This window comes from Artemia franciscana, chromosome 15 (assembly GCF_032884065.1).
Source record: "Artemia franciscana chromosome 15, ASM3288406v1, whole genome shotgun sequence".
In the NCBI taxonomy this organism is placed as follows: Eukaryota; Metazoa; Arthropoda; class Branchiopoda; order Anostraca; family Artemiidae; genus Artemia; species Artemia franciscana.
Window position 1 is genome coordinate 7924930 of NC_088877.1, and position 18297 is coordinate 7943226.

An 18297-nucleotide genomic window follows, 5' to 3' on the forward strand; every position below is an offset into this window, starting at 1 on the left:
AAAAGATTTACGTAGCTTATAAATTAGCTTACGTAAAGAACTTTTGTATTCTCATGTTTTTATTACATATATGAGGGGATTCGCCCCATCGTCAGTACCTCGCTCTTTACACTAAAGCTTAAATTTTATCCCAATTCATTAAGAATGACCCCTGAATCACAAAAGCCGTAGAATAAATAGTTGAAATTACTAAAATACTTTAGCGTAAAGAGCTAGGTATCATAAGGAGGTGAGCCCCTTATATGGGTAATAGTTTCTGTTTGTTTTAAGTTTTATTGCTGTTCCTTACTTCCAGCTGAAAAAGCTTTTTCACATTTATTTTTTATTTATTTTTTTTAAATAATGCTAGTAAATCCTGCTCTCCCTTCATGGAAGTTTTCTTTTCCCATGACAAATTCTCGATGGAAAGTTCCCCCAGCATATCCCCCTCTTCTCAACCCCTCCCCCCAACCAAAAAAATCCTCCTGAAAACGCCTGTATACTTCCGAATAACCATTACTATATGTAAGCACAGGTCAAAGTTTGTAACTTGTTGCCCCTCCCACGGGGACTGTGGGGGAGTAAGTCGTCCCCAAAGACATCGTTATAAAGTTTTTCGACTACGCTGAATAAAATGGCTATCTCAGAATTTTGATCCGTTGACTTTGGGAAAATAATTAGCGTGGGAGGGGGCCTAGGTGTCCTCCAATTTTTTCGGTCACTTAAAAAAGGCACTAGAACTTTTCATTTCCGTTAGAATGAGTCCTCTTGCAACATTCTAGGACAACTGGGTCGATACGATCACCCCTGGGAAAAAAAAAAAAACAAAAAAAAAAAAAAACAAATAAACACGCATCCGTGATCTGCCTTCTGGCAAAAAATGCAAAATTCCACATTTTTGTAGATAGGAGCTTGAAACTTCTACAATATTTTCTAATTTTCTAAAATAATATTTTTCTATTTTCTAAAATAACGCAAATTTTCTCAGGCTCGTAACTTTTGATGGGTAAGACTAAACTTGATGAAACTTATATATTTAAAACCAGCATTAAAATGCGATTCTTTTGATATAGCTATTGGTATCAAAATTCCATTTTTTAGAGTTTTGGTTACTATTGAGCCGGGTCGCTCCTTACTACAGTTCGTTACCACGAACTGTTTGATTTCACTACTCATAGTTTTAAGCAATCATGTACAGAGTGTAGGGGCGTGGTATATTAACACCCGTCCTTCTTTTAAAATCGCAATATTTAAGTAATTTTCTTATAGCTTCTTTTTTGTCCGTGTTCTTTTTTTTCAATTTATTATCTTTTTGAAATTTTGGACCGCTCCAAAGTCAATTTTTCCTTACATTTCTTGTTACAAGGTTGTACTTCTGCCTTGAAGATTGTCGTATCCTCCTAGGTTTTTTTTTTAAATCCTTTGAGGTAGCATATGCTTGTAGTTGTAAAGAGTGTAACTGCTTACGACTACAATCCTTGTAGCTGTACAAAGAGCTGAGAGTAGATTGTGATTTAATGTTTTTTATGCGCTGGGAACTATTCCTTGAAGATATAATAAAAATTTCGTCTATTAACTTTATTATTGTTTACGAAATTCTGTGTAGGTATTGATGAGCTCCGACTTCTCCTTGATCGATACTGCAAATGCATCAAAATTAAATGTTATATCACATGTATCATTGAACATTTTTGCAAGCTATTGACGTGGTTTATCTGTAGTATAAAATTTAAATTTGTATTTCTTTGTTGTTAGGATAAACATCCCAGAAAGACCTTTTTCTCTATTTACATCTAAAATACCCCTTTCACATGTCTCATTCACATTTATTTATATCCATGAAAGTGCTCAAACTTAATGTACTCGAAGCAAACCAGTACATTCGCGAAACAAGCAGCTATCCAATTTTTTTGGAATCTCCCAGAAAAATATTGATTTCATATATGAATAGGACATAAATTGACTAGAAAATGAAAGAAGGAGAAAATCCAATGGAGGAAGAAGAAGAATTATTTTGCGTGACGTAAGAATTTTTTCACCATTTTTTTTCGTAGCTAAGGTGCGGTACTTGAAACGTAGGTAAATGGAATGGAAATAGTAAATTGTAATGGTAATTGTAGCTTTATCTAAATATTTGATGAAGTCAACTGTGGTTCAATTGAAGATCCAAGCAATCAAAATAAACACCAGTATATTTCAAGCAGATCATTTCCTTTTAAGCTAAAAAAAAAAAAAAATTGAAAATCATTATCTAACCCAGTATTTAGAGTTTGATTGATGTAGGGAGTCCTCCTAACTTAATTTTAAATACATTTGCGAAATTAAAAAGTAATATGTTTAGTGATCATAGGATAATAGACAATTATTTGTAAATGGCGTAAGAGTGGTTAAAACGGTGACAGGGTTTGCGCGAGCGCAAATTTTTGGCTTGCAATTTTTTTTACAATTTTCACTCTTTACTGGCCTTGATTTGCACTCTTTTTTGACGTCAGCAGTTGGCAACCCTGATTAGAAGGGATGCTAAACTAAATGACAGGCACGACGTGAATACTACTACTAATACTACTTCTAATGCTACTACTACTGCTTCTACTACGATTACTAATGTTTCTGCTGCTACTACTACTACGGCCAAGGATATTAAGGGGTAAATTGAATGGGATGACAATGGGATATTAAACTAAATCAGACTGTACTATGTGCATGCAGGTTGGAAAAAGCGTGTATCAGCAATATCTATATGTTCAACCCTATAAAAAAAAAGCTTAAGTTTTCCTCTATACGCTTTAGCAATTAGTCAAAATTAAGCATTAGTAATATTTCTGTTTGGTAATTAGTAACACCTTACCTCTTAAACACAAAACTTGAGCATAATAATCACGTTCTCTTGGCGTGGAAGCCTAATGACGGGATTCCGAAAGCCCAAATTAGCCACTTCCCGATTTAAAGACGCTGGAAAAGATCAAGCCCAAACGCAAGAGTCTATGGAGATGCAAATGGCAGGCTCAATTAAAGTTCCGATCACTTTTTGTTGTTTGCTAGCTCAACCAACGGCTGACAACAACAAAAAACGAGGAAGAAAATCTACAACTGGGTTTTCTGGATATTTCACAGTTGCCAAATTAACAAGAGAATTCTGAGCTTAGGACCTATCCGAGCTGACTAGCAACCCAACCAATGTCCAATCTGACTATACCGACATTGAGGATAGGTGGTCTAAACTGACAGTTCATACCCAGGAGACTACTGGAAGGTTTCTTACCCATATCATTCAGAGATAACACTCCATCACTACCTATAGCAAAAAGCCATACGGTTTCCGTGTATTTTTATTGATATTTTTTCCAAAAACCACTTCATATGAAAGTGGATGGTTGTATAATCCTCGGACACGGCTCATTTGATTATAAATTAAAAGTTCTTCCACAACTTTTCAGAGTCAAAAGAGATAGGAGGACAATAAGCCCCCCTACCTCTTTTTGGACTAAAGGCATCCGATCTCAATTCCGAGATAGTCTTTTTGTTCAAAATAGTCCAAAGGTCAAATAATTATGCTTTTGTGCTTGACATTACCGCAAACAAGTCTCAGGGCAAGAGCTGTAAGTGGTTTATTGTTAACTTATAAAGTTTTCTATTGGGAAAAGGGGGAATGTTCGATCCTTGGTCTAGAAAAAGGATAGAGTATTATGGTGAAACTTTAAGGAAAGGTTGAGGCTGATTTCAAACGCTATCAAAACGCACTATATGCAGGCTCGTTGTCAAAAAGACAGAAATGTCCAAGGAACAGCCGAAAGTTTCAAGTTGAAATTTTCAGTTCATTAAGGGGATGTTGAAGAGTGAGAGGAGGGCAATCACCCATCTGCTCATATTAATACCCCTTTTCCTCAACACAGGTCAAAATTTTGAAAAGCCATTCCATTCAAAATAGTCGACAGTTTAAAAAAGTCTGTCTCCAGGGATACCTTGCCCCCTCCCAATAAGCCGCAGCAAGAATCATAAATTATACACAGTGCCGATTGTTTACATGCAGGATTTGTCACTTGATAAAGGGGGATATTCTTATTCTTTGTGTGTCCGAAATGGCAAAGATTATTAAGGGGAAGGTTCTCTAAATGCCGAAGGGTAGCCTGCATTAAACTTAAACCAAAAGAGACCACGTGCATATTTAGTTTATCAAAAAGATTAATCCACAATTTCTTAAGAGAGGCTGAGGGTATTAACTTTGAACTTTTCCGAGCATGTTGAGCGGGGTGTGGAAAAGTGGTTTGAGGCCAAACAGCTTCCTCCCATGCCCCTTTTCGGCTCCCCCTCCCCCCAAAACATTTAAAAAATTGTGAAAAAGCAATCTTTTCACAAAAAGTCCAAAGGTCCAATAAATATACCTCCGAGGATGGAACACCCCACAGCCTCTGAAGCAAGGGTTTTTAATTTATGCAAGTTGTGTATTGTTACCATATGAGGTTTTCTATTGGAATTATGGGGCATTTCGATCCTGGATACTAAGGTGAAAATTTAAGGTGATATTCGGAGGGATGTCGAACACATTTAATACATGCTATGAACATGCTGATTGTTAGTAGGACGTATCAGCAATATCTAAGGAGCAGCTGAAGGCATTATGCTGAGATCTTTGAGAACCTGCTGAGAGGAATGTTGAAGACTGGTCCTTGTCCTTTTTAAATGCCATTTTCAAAACCAACTGAATTTTTGAAAATGTTCTTTTGTTCAAAATAAATCAAGTTCTAGATAGTCAAGTTCTAAGTTTCAAATAGTAACAGCTCTAAGACAAGGATTGTAAATTATGCATTTAGCCAATTATTTACGCTGATCAAAGTTTCACTGATCATAAATTAAAAGACACTATGGAACTCAATTTCATTGAAAAGGAACATCTGCAATATCTTCAGAAAGGCCGAGGGCAAGTTGAAACTTTCAGGACATGTTGAGGGAGACGTTCAAAAGTGGTAGGAGGACATTCAGTCCCGTTTCATGTCCTTTTTGGCTGCCCGCCCCCCAAAAATTCCTATCACAGTTTTGAAAGAGCCGTCTTATTCAAAATAGTCTAAAGGTCAAATAACTGTGCCTCCGGAATGACAACCTCAAAGCTTCTGGGGGCAAGGATTGTAAGTTATGAATTTTGGTCATGGTTAATGTAAAAGAAGTTATTGCATTGGAAAAAAGAGGAATTTTTGATCGGGTATCTACAAAAATGTTTGCAAACCACCTTCTGTATTAATTGATGGATAGTTAGGTTTAAAAGTACACTTTTTGAGCCTTCAAGTACATTTGTCCCACCTACAGAAAGATTGATAGGTGCTCCCTTATAATGGCTGTTGCGTAATTATACACCTGTGTACTTATTATTTTTTGGTTCAGCCGAATAATCTTTATTAAACAAAGTTTTGAAATTACAGTTTTTTTGGTATGTAACATGTCTGTCCTTGAAAATCAATGCGTCGTCACTCAAAACTGATAGTCTTTGAAAAGATTAAGAACTATTGTGCAGAAGATCTCTGTTATGTAGCGCATCAATGGCAAACCTCTGAAATTGTTTCACCAGCTTATGAGCATTCTTACTTGTTTTCTAGACCAGTAAGTAAGAAGTATTTTTTTCTCTACTAGCTCTATTGCTATTTCAAAAACAGATAGCCTTTAATTCCCATTGATATGTGCATGAGACTGTCCAGTAACCTTTGGGATAAGAGCTCTCAGTTTAGGCCCTGATTCTTAATGTCGGTAAAACCAAATTTCTGTGGTGGTGGAGGAAAATGTAGCGCTTAAGTCCCATATGAACAATATATTGCTTACTCTGGTGAAACTAGAAAGCAAAGAAAACGATAAACATTTATGGATGTAGAATGTGGAAGTTCAAGATGAAGTAAAAGCACATGAAGTACTTTCTAATGTTGTTACAGAAGGCTTTGATCTACCAGCCCTGAGCACAGCTAAGTCTGTGGATTTCCGGGAAAATGTGAATTTCTAAAAATTTGAATTGTTGTCAAAGTTAATCAGGAATGAGATTTTGACGAACGCTAAGAAACTGAAAAACAAAAAATTGGAGGACTTTTTGACAGACGACGCACCTAAGTCGATTCGTGACGTTTGCAAGAAATCGCTTAATTTGACATTTAAATTGCACAATTTTAGAATTGACTCTTGGCTGTCCAAAGGTCTACACCTCTGCCTAATTATCAAACGGCGAGGTGGATCAAATAATAATTAAAAATCAGTGAAGCATTAAGTTTAAGGCCGTGATTAAGTGAACTGATGGAACTCGAAAATCCCATGTTAAATTGAAAATTTATTTTTAAAAAGTACTCAAGTATTCATTGGCGGAAGATGACGCTTTTAATATCAGGCCATAGCTTCTTGAAGATGCTACAAAATGTTTGAAAGGATTTTGCTCTATTTTCTCTAATTGCTTAGAAATCTTAGAAAATGTCTAGGTCTTTTTCGCAAGTGTACTCGATAAAGGATATTGCTTTTAGAACAAAATCGGTACTATCATGAGCAGAAGACAATAACCTGTAAGATGATTGGAACCATTTTTCGATTTATTTTCCTGTTTTCTAACAGTCCCCTAGAATATTTTCAGCTACCTGAAATTTTTACAAGTCGGTTGCCAGAAAGAATCGTTTCAGATCGCCGATAATACCCCCAAGAGACCAAAATGACAAGCTGGTATAATCAGCTGCTTGTTAATAGAGTGTGAAATTTTCATAAATTATTTCAATGCAATGAAGAAACCTAGAAATGAGAAATAGTCAGGAGCCTTCAGTAAAGTTGTGCACACAAAGCCGAAATCATGGGGAAAATTAAATCAAAGCGAGGTATACATCTTAAAAGTATTACCACACATAGACAGCGCCTTTGTAAAAAGTATTTGGAGCTTGGTAGATGTAAATATCCAAAATACCTAATAATGCGGTACGCTGAAGAACTAGACAAGTCAAGAGATTTAGGTCAAGCGACAAACCTTGAGGCAGAGTAGGATCCCGTAGCTTCTTCCCCGTTGCCCTACCGGATCGTGACTGGTGGTAGAAACTTGGATTGCGACGAATTGAAGGATTGCCGATGGATTTTTGATCCTGCATTTTTCGTGCACGATCTAGAGACTTAAGTTTGGAAGCACAGGTGAGGAGGAAACAACCCGTAAAAATCATAGAACCTTAACGAAATTTACACCACCAGATTTAGCGTATCAGAAAATCCTACTGTAGTTTCAAGCTCCTATCTAAAATTAAACAAAAAAAAAAAAAAAAAAAAAAACAAGTTTTTTTAAGTGAAAGTAAGAAGCGACATTAAAACTTAAAACGATCAGAAATTACTCCGTATATGAAAGGGGCTTTTTCTCTTCAACGCCCCGCTTTTTACGCTAAAGTTTTTTACTGTTTTAAAATGTAGAGTTAAGAGAAAGAGTCAAGCTTTAGCGTAAAGAGCGGGGCGTTGAGGAAGAAAAGCCCCTTTCATATACGGAGTAATTTCTGTTCGTTTTAAGTTTTAAGGTCGCTCCTTACTTTCATTTAAACAAACTTTTTTTTTTAAATTTCTGGACGTCTTTGAATTAATGCACGGTTTGATCTTGGCTCTCCACATATAAATAATTAAAACGAAATTTGCATATTAATTTTTTGAGGCTAAATGGCTTTTTCACAGTTTTCATCGGAAGATTTTGAGAAAAAAGGAGCGAGGGAGGAGGCCTAGTTGCCCTCCTATTTTTGATTACTTAAAAAGGCATCATTTACTTATTATTTTTACGAACGTCTTCGTAAGTAAAAAATATACGTAACTTACGAATTAAATTACGTAGCGAACTTCAATATTCGTATATTTTTATTGCGTATATGAGGGGGCTCACCCCTCGTTGATACCTCGCTCTTGATAATAAAGCTTAAATTTTGTCCCAATTCGTTAAGAATGACCCCTGAATCACAAAGGCCGTAGAATAAATAGTTGAAATCACTAAAAATGCTTTAGCGTAAAGAGCGAGGTATTACGAGGAGGTAGACCCCTCATATGCGTAATAATTTCTGTTCGTTTTAAGTTTTAATGCTGCTTCTCACTTTCAGTAGAAAAAAAAACTTTTCATGTTTATTTTTTCATTGTTTTTTTTTAAATAATGCTAGAAAATCCTGCACCCCCTCCATTGAAAGTCTCTTCCCCCATGAGAAGTTCCTCATGGAAAAATCCTCCCCGGTAACCCTCTCCCCTCAAATATCCCCCCCCCCCCCCCAAACCAAAAAATCCCCCTGAAAACGTCTGTACACTTCTTAGTAACCATTACTATATGTACACACAGGTCAGAGATTGTAACTTACAGCCCCTCCCACGGGGACTGCGGGGGAGCAAGTCGTCCCCAAAGACATAGTTATTGGGTTTTTCGACTATGGTGAATAAAATGGCTATCTCAGAATTTTGATCCGGTAACTTTGGGGAAAAATGACCGTGGGAGGGAGCCTAGGTGCCCTCCAATTTCCCATCACCCCTGGAAAAAAAAACAACAAATAAACACGCATCCGTGATTTTTCTTCTGGCACAAAATGCGAAATTCCACATTTTTATAGATTGGGGCTTGAAACTTCTACAACAAGGTTTTCTGTTACGCTGAATCTGATGGTGTGATTTTCGTTAAGATCGTATGAATTTTAGGGGGTGTTTCCCCCTATTTTCTAAAATGAGGCAAATATTTTCAGGCTCGTAATTTTTGATGGGTAATCAGCATTAAAATGCCATTCTTTTGATATAACTATTGGTATCAAAATTCCATTTTTTTAGAGTTTCGTTACTATTGAGCCTAGTCGCTCCTTACTACAGTTCGTTACCACGAACTGTTTAAAAATGTGGAATTTTGTATTTTTTGTCAGAAGGCAGATCACGGATACGTGTTTATTTATTTATTTTTTTGTTGTTGTTTTTTTTCCAGGGGTGATCGTATCGACCCAGTGGTCCTAGAATGTTGCGATAGGGTTCATTCTAACGGAAATGAAAAGTTCTAGTGCCCTTTTTAAGTGACCAAAAAAATCGGAGGGCGCCTAGGCCCCCGTCGCACGCCAATTATTTTCCCAAAGTCACCGGATCAAAATTCTGAGATAGCCATTTTATTCAACGTAGTCGACAATCCTTACAACTATGCCGTTTGGGATGACCTACTCCCCCACAGTCCCCGTGGGAGGGGCTACAGGCTACTAACACTGACCAGTGCTTACATATAGTAATGGTTATTGGGAAGTGTACATACGTTTTCTGGGGCGTTTTCATTTGGTTGGGGGCAGGGGTTGAGAAGAGGGGGATATGTTGGGGGAACTTTTCACGGAGGAATCTGTCATCGGGGAAGAAAATTTCCATGAAGGGAGCGCAGGATTTTCTAGCATTATTTAAAAAAACAATGAAAAAATAAATATGGCAAAGTTTTTCAACTGAAAGGATCAGAATATCCCTGTTATTATTTTCTTGTAAATATTAATTCCTGTAAATATTCCATAATAATTTCTGTTAAAAGGAACAGAAATTATTACGCATATGAGGGGCTCACCTCCTATTACCTCGCTCTTTACGTTAAAGTATTTTTAGAAATTTCAACTATTTATTCTACGGCTTTTGTTATTCAGGGGTCATTCTTAAGAAATTGGGACAAAATTTAAGCTTTAGCGTGAAGAGTGAGGTACTGACGAGGGGGTGAACCCCCTCATATAAGCAATAAAAATATGAGAATACAGAAGTTTCTTTACGTAAGCTAATTTGTAAGTTGCGTATATCTTTAACTAATAAAATTTATTTTTACTTAAATTTTAAGTAAAAAATTAAAAAAATTAAAGAATTAAAAAAAATTTAAATCTTAAAATTTAAAATTTTTATTTTACTTTAACTAATAAAATTTTATTTTTACCCAGCCAAATATATTACTATTTCTCGGCTGAAACATCTCACCAAAGGAAGCTGTCAATCAAAACCTTTGACAAGACTTGATAATTGGTGCTATTTGAAGTTTTGACAACCAACGGTCTCTAGAGAATTAAAAGACAGAAGGCTAACCTCACTTCAATTTTGAAGCTCGATGTTTTCAAGTTCACTTAATCACGGCCTTAATTACTAATCTTGAAAAGAAACATGACGGTGAAATCGCAAATCCTCACATGATAATAGATCAGTTTGTCATATGTGTTTATACCTTGTGTTGATACTCTTTAGATGTGTTATATTTTATTAGCTGTGTTTATATGTATGACTAGTTTATTTGATAGTATGAGTGTTTGATATGTATTTAAGTTGAATAAACTATTTTAGTGGGTCCTATGCGGTCTGATGCGTTTGGGTGATATTATTATTATGATTATGTAAGAATGGCTTATATATATTTTTTTTGTGTTTGTCTAGGCCTATATATTTACTTAGTTGATGCCTTTTTTGAGATCTTTTATGCTGAAGATCTTTTTTGAAGATCTGAAGATCTTCTCAAAAAAGAAGATCTTTTTTGCTGCCGCCACCCTGTATCATCTCACGCATTAACTTTTATTGATAATGGTTAGAGATATTGTTTTACCTCCGGGACTAGTAATATTTTTCAACTTGAAGGCTGAGGGGTTGATTTTTCAAGCCAGTTTAATGAAATAATTAACTAAAATTTAGACATTATTACTATGGAAATTTTCACAAATGAGCCATCAAGATATACTTTTAAAGATGATACTATACCTCTGTATCGGGATGAGGGCCGTCCTACCCTTAATATTTTTCATTTGAATTGCCAGGGACTGAACTTTATGTATAATTATAATTATAATAATTATAATACATATAATATATGTATAATAGGTTTTTCATATAATTGCTCTAACTGAAACTTGGTTGAATGACCATAATTCTCAATTGTCGGATATTCCAGGTTACAATCTATATGTAAGAAATCGAAAGATTTAACAACACGGTGGTTTAGCAGCTTATATACAGGCTGAGTATCAAGTTGTAATCAGAGATAATGTTTGGTTCTGCAAGTTTCAATTGGGAAATTGAATTTTATATCGTTGTTGTTTACGGACCTCCACAGAGCCTTCTCAATGATTTCTTGGACCTATTTGAAGAACAGTTGATGAAACTTCCGATTTCCTCTATGCCATGTTTTATAATAGGGGACTTCAATATTGACCTCATAGACCATTAGTCTGCCAATACTGACTTTGTTAATAAAAGTCTATCTAATGGGTTTAATCCTTGTATGAATATCCCTACAAGAATTACGGGAATATCGGCTAGGCTTCTGGACAATATTTTTTCTAATGTTCCTTTGAGTTTTCCTAGGGTCCACATCAATGATGTATCTGACCACTTTAGCGTTTCAGCTAGTTTCAGGGCTGCAGTAAAAGAGGATAAAGGCAAAAGACCAAGATGGATTCCAGTAATCCCCCAAACTGCTCTGATAAAATTGAAAAATGATATGAAAAATGTTGATTGGTATGAAGTAGTAGGGTATATTCAGGATGCTAATTCGAGGTTTTCTTTATTCTATGAAAAATTACAGAGTTTGACTAGTCAGTTCTTACATTGAAAACATCGAATAGAAAACAATCAAGCAAAAAACCTTGGATCAGTCCAGTGATATTGAAACAAATAAATTTTAGAGATAAATTGTTTAAATCTCAAATAACTAACCCAACACAAAAAAATAAGGAGTTATATAAAGCATATCGAAATAAATTGAATACCGTTTTAAGAAATGAAAAAAAGAAATATTTTGAGAAGAAGTTTAAGGAGGTGGAAGGATGCCCTAAAAAAACTTGGGGATTAATAAAAGAAGTAATTGATTTAAAAATAAATAGTGTTCCCATAGAATTAATTAGTGCAAAGGGTGAGACTTTGAATTTGGAAGATGATATATGCAATGAATTTCAGAGTTATACTTCAAATATTGGTCAAAATCTAGCAATGTCAATTGTGCCTTATATTAGTGATCCGCTATATGAGTCTTTATTGAGAGACCCGATTGATGTATCTTTTCATCTTAGACTTGTAACAGTTGATGAAATTGAACAAATTATTAAGGGTTACGTAGCAATTCATCTGGTAGTGATCAAATCACTTTAGAAACTATTAAGTTTATATTCCCTATTATATCTAAAGTTTATGTTAATTAAGTAACAAGTGTTTTCGTCCAGGGATATTTCCAGATTGTTTTAAAGTTGCCGGTGTAACCCCAATTCATAAGGGTGGTATTAAAACTGACCCAGGAAATCACAGACCGATAAGTATTTTACCCACACTTTCCCACGTTTTAGAGGAGTGTTTTAGTACTAGAATGATGAGTTTTTTGGAGGATCATAAGTTACTGGTAGAGACATAATTTGGGTTCCGTAAAAAAGAACAACGGAACAGGCAATGATTCATTTGACAACTATTATCAATGTGGTATTAGATAAAGGTTTACATGTAGGTGCAGTATTTTTAGATTTGATAAAAGCCTTCGACATGGTGGACCATGAACTTCTTCTTAAAAAGTGCGAGGTGTTCTGAGGGGAAAGCGTCTAATTTCTTAAGAAGTTTTCTAAGTAATCGTTATCAGTATGTTCAACTAAATGATTCTTCTTCAGGAGAAAAACTGTTTTGAAATAGGCGTTCCGCAAGGATCAGTTCCTTTTCCTATATTATTCTTGATATTTATATATGATTTAACAAACTCTCTAAATAATTTTTACTACAGAATAAATGGACTAACGGTTAACCCCACTAATGAAACAGTTTTGCTTTTTGCTGAAGACGCAACGGCAATTACTACAGCTAAGACATTGCAGCTGCTTGAGAAGTCAATGGGGGAATCAATTGACAAAATTGTAACCTGGCTGAGGGTAAATAAACTAAGGATAAATATAACCAAGTTCAATTTTGTCATTTTCTCAGAATCGCCGGATTTTTACCCATGGATTAAGGAATTAAATATGTCTAATTGAGTTATAAAACGGACTGTTTCTTTTAAATGCCTCGGGAATGTAATTGATGAAACTTTATCTTTTAAACAGCATGTAACTTTAAATAGAAAAATTCTGGTAAGAAATCTAGGTATAATGAAGAAACTTAAACATTTTTTTCCTAAATCTGTCCTCCGCCATCTCTATTTTTCTCTTATACACCCGAATATGCTTTATTGTTCAAGTGTTTGGCTCTCCACTTTTCCATCTATCCTTAAACCAATAAGAGTTCTACAAAATCACGCATTTAGGATTTAAGCAGGAATTCCTCCTCGTCAATCTGTTCGGGAATTTTATCCAACCTTGAAAATTTTGCCAACTGCGAGCCTCCGTGGATTTTATGTATTGTGGTTTATTTTTGGATTACTGCAAGATATTCAACCTGTTTTAGTGATTATTGTGCTTTTTTACGCTGTTTCACGCTGTTTTAGTGATTTATTGTGCGTTTGGTCTTTTGTTCCTTCACACGATACAAGAGGTAGTGTTGATTTAAGTGTACCTAGATGCATTTCTTCCCATTCATGTTTTTCCGTTTTATATAGAGGTACACGAAAATGGAATAGTTTGACGAGTAATATAAGGAGTATTGGAGACCCGGTTATATTTCGAAAAACCAGTAAGGAACCGCTTTTTGTAGATAATGAGTTTTGATTCATTCGTTTATTTCATTTATTGTGGGGGTTATGATGATATTTAGTTCCCAGAGGAAAATTAAAGTAATGATGTTGTTTTTTATATTTATAGTTGAGTGTGGTGGTATTAGTGGTGTCGATGGCCTAGTATTCTTTTATTTTAAGTATTATGTTTTCTCTATCTCCCCATCGGACAAACTCTGCTTTTTAGGGGAGGTAGTAACCATTTTTAGTTTATTATCTGTTTAATGAATAAATCCTTCTTTCATTATAGATTTAAAAGAAATGAGTTTTAATCAAGCATTAATTTACAATGTTTGCATTACTGTTCCTTGTCTTGAAGGAGCAGATTAAATCGAAGAAACAGAAGAGAACGTAATCAGATTCGATGCTTAGCGTGATGGCGAGAACTTATTGACAATTGGAGCAAGCGACACTAGACGATTTAATGAGATGGAAACGTTGTTTAGATATGAGAAGTCACCATTTTGGTGCATGCAAGCATATTCGAAAAGGCTTTGCAATTTATCGAATGCACAAACACACAAAATGGAAGTTTTTTATTTTATTTTGATAACCTTGTTCAACCTATTTGATTTCCCTGTGGTAGGGACTACTTGCATCTTTAAGAGTCAATGCGTCTTACCAAGGTTTAACTGCCTCTGAAACTAGGAAGCTCAATATGTAATTTTTCATATTATAAATCGATTATCGATTGGCACTCTAAAAGGTCTCAAACGATAGTTTGAAATGGTCTCTTGTGCTTCTTTTGGTTTTGTGTAACAAAGCAACATTAAATTGCATATGACTGTGGCAGTCTTTTTTCTACTATAAATAATACCGGAATTTGAACTTCCATTTGAATGAGCCTTATCCCAATTTTCCAGGACCAAGGGTACAGTACAGGTGCACCCACGGAAAAGAAACAAACAATTAAACACGCATCTGTGATCGTTCTCGGAAAATAATGTAACATTTTGTAGTTTTAGGGCTCGAAGCTCTGCGACGTGGTTTTCTCATATACTGAATTGGATGGTGTGATTTTTATCATGGCGCCATATTAAGTGTGTTTTTCCCCAATTTAGAAAATCAGCCAAACTTCCTCAGGCTTGTAACTTTGATAGTTAACCCTAAATATAATAAACTTAATATACATAGAATCACCATTGAAAGCAAGTTGTTTTGACGTATTTAGTTTTAAGGCTCAGTCGCTATTACTTGGTCATTGCTTTGGTCACTATTATCTCATTGTTTATAGTTCGTTACTATTTAATTCAAGCTGCAACTATTTTTCAAGTTACATACTTAAAATCTACAAATATTTTCATTCTTTTAAAATGTCTAAGATATTTCACTTCTTGGTAAAATAAAAATATTATCAACTATGAGTTCCGTTAATTAAGCTTCATCTTTGTTTGTTACCAAGGGTATGAAGAAAAACAAACAAAAAACGTAATAGTTTTGGAAAACATGATATAGACCTAACAATAAGAAAATACGACATTACAAAGGAAAAATGTTAGCATTGTCGTCACACTCTCCAGTCATAGAAGGCTTATCCGACTTACTGACTTCTGGAAAAACCAGTACAGCAGTATGCAAAAAAAAGAGAAAAAGACGCTTTGAGAAACCAAAAACAGATTAGTTTAATACATATATGGTGTCATACCAACAAACAGAGTGGATAAATTAAAAATTTTCGGTGAAATTGACCCTTTGCCTTAACCTTTTCATGACTAAGATATAAAATAGTTGAATGTAATTCAGTGTATATACTCTAGTCCTCACCTAAAAAGCAGCTGGCGAATCTAATCTTCCGCTCTTAGAGGCTGAAGGTCCTGTTTTTGTCTTAGATATGTCTCTGCCAGATTTTGTGGTATGAGTACTATAAGTCAGTTTATCACAAAAGATAATCTTAAATTGGAACAAGACGAGCACCAATAATGTCTCGGCCTGCTTGCACATTCATAGTGTAGTAGGCCTTCCCAATACTAAGAATCAGAAAGTAGAACAAATTCCATACATACAATTTTTTTTCTCTTGAATCATTCCTGTTTAGTTCCAGGATTATATTAAATGAGTTAACTTTACTCATAGGTCTATTGAAGTCTTTCATCACTAATGACCTTAAAACATCACATTTTAATTTCAGAGGTCAATGCCTTTGCTTCAACCTGTCGAATATGTGAATCCTCGCTTAGAATGACATGACATGTGCTCCGTCTCTGTCAAAGAGTCTTATTGCTTTAAAGTATACTTGTTTCCACTCGCTAGCCATGTTGCCCTTGATCATGGTGGTTCGGGAGCTTATTGCTCCCCAAGGTGAACCTTTTCATTTTGTTAATGTGCACTGTTGGTAGTACCCTCATCGTTCAACGGTTGTACGACGACCAATAATTAAAACAGATTAATTGAATACGGTACAGCCTTAATTTCTGATATTTTTGCTTATGCTCGGCAAGATTTGAACAGAATCAATAGATATTCCAAGGCTGAAAATTTAACAGTGTCCTTGAAGTTGCAAATGAAACTTTTTGTTCCAGATGGCATGACCATCTCATAATGTCACTTTAGTGGCTGGTTTGAGCTGGATTGTTCTAGTGAAATTCTAATTTTAGTGAGAAAATCTGTTTGTAAGCAGACTTACCAAACTGAGTAATTTTCAAAAACCACATCTTTTTAAGGTTTATTGTGGCATCGTTAATTTTTTGGAGGATTCTTGAAATCCTTGTTAAAATTTAGGAGCTCTTGATTTTCTCAAGTTGGACAAAATAATTTTCGTTGATTTCAAGAAAAAAACTATGGCTAATATTTTAACTTCTATGTCATAGGCAGCACAATAGTGCTGCCTAAATTAGGAGCGATGTGGACAAAATTTTTCGTATTCCTCTTCACCAACGCACTTTGCATAAAAGAAAGAAGCACTCATAGAAATAGCGGAAGGAGCTCATTTGACTCGAAAAAGAAAGTTCTAGTCCTTTTTGGACGAGTGAAAAGTGATTGGAGGGCGGTTAATCCCCCTCCAACACCAATTGATTCCACAAACAGGTAAAATAAAATTTTAGAATTATGGGGCATTTTGATCCTGGATATTAAGGTGAAAATTTAAGGTGATATTCGGAGGGATGTCGAACACATTCAAAACATGCTATGAGCATGCTGATTGTTAGTAGGACGTATCAGCAATATCTAAGGAGCAGCTGAAGGTATTATGTTGAGATCTTTGAGAACTTGCTGAGAGGAATGTTGAAGACTGGTCCTTGTCCTTTTTAAATGCCATTTTCAAAACCAACTAAATTTTTGAAAATGTCTTTTTGTTCAAAATAATCAAATCAATAATCAATAATCAAATCAAATAATCAATAATCAAAAGTTCTAAGTTGCAAATAGTAACAGCTCTAAGACAAGGATTGTAAATTATGCACTTAGCCAATTATTTATTGGCTTCACTCATAGAAATAGCGGAAGGAGCTCATTTGACTGGAAATAGAAAGTTCTAGTCCTTTTTGGAAGAGTGAAAGGTGATTGGAGGGTGGTTAATCCCCCTCCAGCACCAACTGATTCCACAAACAGGTAAAATAAAATTTTAGGATAGCCATTTTCACATATGTGAAAGGTCTTGGTGTGTAAAGAAAAATACCTCTAGAGTTCAAGAAGTTCAAGGGCTTTCATGAGAAGCTGCAAGAGAATGTTGAGAGGATGTTGAATTAAATCAAAACAAGTTATATGCATACAGGTTATCATAAGAGCTAAACTCAGGAATGACTGATGCTATTAAATTGGCACTTTCAGGTAATGAGGAGCGGGGTAATCAATTGAACAAAAAGAAAAAGTTTGCACGCTGTTCCAAATATTACTAATTCTACTACTACTATTACTATTACTACTATTACTACTACTACTACTATTACTACTGCTGCTGCTACTACTACTACTACTACTACTACTACTACTACTACTACTACTACTACTACTACTACTACTACTACTACTACTACTACTACTACTACTACTACTACTACTACTACTACTACTACTACTACTACTACTACTACTACCACTACTACTATATTACTACTTTTACTAGTAATACCACTGCAACTATTTCTGCTACTCCGACAACAGCTTCTGCAGTGACTTCAACTAAGACTGAGGGTATCAAGGAGAAAATTTTAGAAAATGGTGAAAGGAAAGTTAAACTAGGTCAAAACACACTATGTGCATGAAAATTGTCAAAATTAGGCTACATATCAGTAATATCTTAAGAAAGGCATAGGGTGTCAAGTTGAAACTTCTAGGGTATGAGAAGGGGGTATTTTTAACTGACCAAAAGCCAATATAGGTATTCTGCTACTAATACTACTGCTTCTACAGTTAATACTACTACGAATACAAAACTATTACTTCTACCACTACTCCTGTTGCTACTAGAATGACACTACTGCTACTCAGGTTAAGAGTACAAAGGTTAATATTGAAGATAATATAGAGGGTAAAGTTTAAGTAAATCAAAACCTACTATCTGTATTTTGGTTTCTTAAGGTCGTTTTTCAGGAATGACTTAGGGTATTAAGATAAAAATGGTAGGGAATACTTCTGTTCTAACTACCTGACTATACTACTGATGAATTGAGTTTACTGCACTAATGATCGGTTCAAAATCCACTGCTACTATCACTACTACTGCTACTCCAACTACTACAGATAATTCTAAGGCTAAGAGTACTACT

The 18297-nt window shown here is 35.1% G+C and overlaps 1 long non-coding RNA gene across 1 annotated transcript in view; it reads left to right on the plus strand.

Annotated features, from left to right (window-relative positions):
* Nucleotides 1-14380, plus strand: part of LOC136036003 (uncharacterized) — a 38709-nt gene extending 24329 nt beyond the window's left edge. The window contains exon 2 of the long non-coding RNA XR_010619598.1: nucleotides 13842-14380. This is a non-coding gene — a long non-coding RNA (uncharacterized LOC136036003). The remainder of the gene's footprint in view (nucleotides 1-13841) is intronic.
* The last annotated feature ends 3917 nt before the right edge of the window (nucleotides 14381-18297 follow it).